Here is a 3,599-nt window from a genome sequence, read left to right on the forward strand (position 1 = left end):
GAGTATATATATATATATATATATATATATATAGAGAGAGAGAGAGAGAGATGGACATATAGACTGGCCGACAGGTAGATAGATAGATAGATAGATAGATAGATAGATAGATAGATAAATAGATAGATAGATAGATAACCCTCTACCATTAAGATTATTCTATCAATTGTAATGATTTGTTGGTTATATTGTTTGAATTAATCAATCATCTTGTAGTTCTGAGGTTTTGTAGTGTTGGTGCGTGAGAGCAGAGACCTGGTCAATTTGAACATCAAACAGGTAGAGTGTTTAGGCCAGATATGGCCTGTTTAATTTATGTTGATCGAAGTATAACTTATATAAGTACTGAACAAAAATTTATATTGAATTATAATTAGTTCGGTGCCTCTACAATGTGTGTGTGCGCGCGTGGTATACTGTGCAATTTGAACAAGTAGCTCTTTATAGAAATGGGAGGAAGTTTTTCTCAATAAAAGCGGTGAATATTGCATAAAAAGAATTCTTAACTACCTCAGTAAGCATATGGTCAGAAAATGCAAGAGACTCTCTTTTTATTGTAACTGTTGTTCTTTCGTTGTGTTCACTGGTTTCACTAAAATCTACAGTGAAGTCAGTCGTGTTACATGTTCGTGTAACACCTTGAAGCAAAAGTATAAATCTTGAAGCAAAAGTATATTAAAATCAGTTATTCAGCAGCTGAGAACATAGCAGCATCTTTGTCGAACAGTAACAGTGAAAATAACATTAAATCTTTAACCACTTGCAGCAATTCAAAATTAAATTCTATTTAATATATGTACAATGAATAGCAGATGTTTAGCTAATTCTTTGTATATCGTGCAAATGTCTTAACAAACAGTTATTGAGCATTCAAAATTATGTAGGTTTAACGACAAACCCTCTCAAACTATTTTACAATCAACATATTCATACATTTAACAGTCGCGTTAGAAATCTGAGCACATTTTTAAAAGATATGTACTTGGAATTTTGAACTCCATAAATTTTGTATCTCTGAGAAGCAGATCATTCTGCTTAAGGTTCAAAATATCTTCAGTTGCAAATAAGAACGAATTATATGTATGCATGTGTATATATTCAAACAAAGACACATACATGCATATGTATGTATGTATGTATGTATGTTTGTATGTATGTATGTATGATGTCGAACGTAAGAAAAAGTTTTCGATATCTGCTGGGTGGGACTACACAGAGTATAATTTTTACTATCATTATTAAAATTACAGTCAGCAACGCAACCCGAATCTTTCTTCATACAGATATGTACTAACTCTATAAAAGGAAATGCTGAAAAATGCCTCCATTGGAGATATTTTTTATTACACCATCTTTAGTCATGAACAATACTGTACAAAAACACACCAAAGACTAGCTGAGAAGATATTTCCTTAAGAAACAATATGTACACTGCTTGATTCACACTTTATCCGTCGTCTCCTATCCGTCTCTCCCACAACCCATGCTATGCACACTGCTTCCATTCCAAGAACTACAGTTCTTCCAAGTTTTCTTCTTGTTCAGCCTTTTCTTAATGTGTTGGTTCACAGAAGTCCAAATTGAACATAATAGATAAGGTCGTCTTTAGATACCCGTAAAAAAGACGGAGTGGTCAAGGCTGAAATGCATTTGATCGTACGTTTGCTCGATTAGGGAAACAACCAGCAACAACAACAACAACAGCAGCAGTACTTGTACCATCAGCAATACCAAAGACTCAAATTTGATTTCCAATATTAACACGTTATAAGGGCGCGGATGGGACGTTGGAGTTACTTGTCTTGAATTCGGCACTAATTGAGCAGGTATACAGTCAATGGCTGTCCAGTCATGACCGTCCCCTCATTTTCGTAGTAGTAGAGAGTTATGTAGGATTACATTATCAAAGGTGGATAATGATCTGATGGCTTTGTCTCTAGATTCATCGACAAAGTAGAGGTCCTTGTGTGGAGTTGTACTTTTAATTCTTTTATTTAAAAAATAAAATTGACTTTGGTAAAATAGGAATTAAGAAGGTAAAGGTTGATAACGAAGTGCTGCAAACTATTTTCTTGGTCACTCTAATGTTCCCATTATACCAGTTCAATTTAAAACTTTATTTCTAATTTAGGCATAAGGATAGCCATTTTGAAGAGAGGAGGTTAGTCGATGCCAACAATCTCATTTGATTGGTACTTTAATTTATGGATTCTAAAACATTGGAAGGCAAAATCAATCTCAGCCGGATTGAAGACAAGACGTAAAGAACCAGAACAGACATCACAAAGCACTTTTCCGCTGCTCTAATAATTCTTCCAGCTAACTATTTTTTCTTTTAATTAATAATAATGATGTCAAACGCAAAGACCAGACTACAACGCTCCAATCAAGTCCACATCAATTAATTCGACCTCAGTTTTAAACTGGTATTTTTGTCACGAATGGATTAAGCTCCTACATTAGTTAAGTCAAACAGATACTTACTGGCCATTTGCTACTGCACCTTGAACGGCGCTGCTAGAACTGCAGCTGTTGTTGCTTCTACTACTATATCCTAGGCCGCTTCAAGACAAAGGCTACGCGGTTGATTGGCATGTCACTCACAGACACTCATCAGCCTCCGGAGCACTCTCATACTGTCTCCTCTCTCTCTGTCTTTGCTACTGTAATGTTCTCCTTCCTTCAGAACTGACTGGACTTGTGCCACTTCCATTCAAGCACACCTGATTCATTCGTCTTCTTTGCTCTCATTTCCTGTCTTATGATCAACCACCACCTCAGACTTTGCATTAACCATTTGCCCGAATCAGTCCTTCCTCGACAGAACTTTCGGCCCCCTGGAATTTGCTCCTCGCTCATATCTTTCTTGCAGATGTGTAGACTTGCAATACTGCAATACTTTAAGCACAAAGTTTAAGTCATCAATCTCGCCGGTTTGGGAGTGACATTGGCACAGGATATGGCATTGCCTATTTCTCCAGACGCAAGAAGTAATTTATTCATACATGTATGTATGTTTGTATATATGTATGTATGTATGTCCACACACACAGACACACAAATATACACACACAGAGGGACAGAGAGAAGGGGACAGAGACAGAGAGAAGGACAGAGAACAAATGAAAGGGGATTCGGGAATCCAAGAGGTTATCTCAGTACCTCTGTGAATTCCAGCCAGCAGAACGTAGAGAAAGGAACAATAGTTCTGTGGAGTTATTTGCTTCAGACAAACTGAAAATTCAGGAAGTTTCTTTCAGTTGTGGAGGATGAAATAACAAAAGAATGGAGTAATGGTAATCATATTTATTCCACAGTTACAACTGTTTCAGCAATGTATCGGTAATAAATCATTTATGAAACATCGGGTATATGATATTGATTACATAATGAAAGATCCACGATCACACATATATATTTATGTATATATTTACTTGTATATAATATATGTATATATATATATTTCCTTTTATATATAACGTTGACCACTAACGTGGACATTCAATGTGCTAGAAATAGATCACATCTTGTGTCTATTAAGACCTAAATTGTTCTCAACATGAAATATAGCGGAATACCTATATATATATTATTTATAT

Source organism: Octopus bimaculoides, chromosome 1 (assembly GCF_001194135.2).
Source record: "Octopus bimaculoides isolate UCB-OBI-ISO-001 chromosome 1, ASM119413v2, whole genome shotgun sequence".
NCBI lineage: Eukaryota > Metazoa > Mollusca > Cephalopoda > Octopoda > Octopodidae > Octopus > Octopus bimaculoides.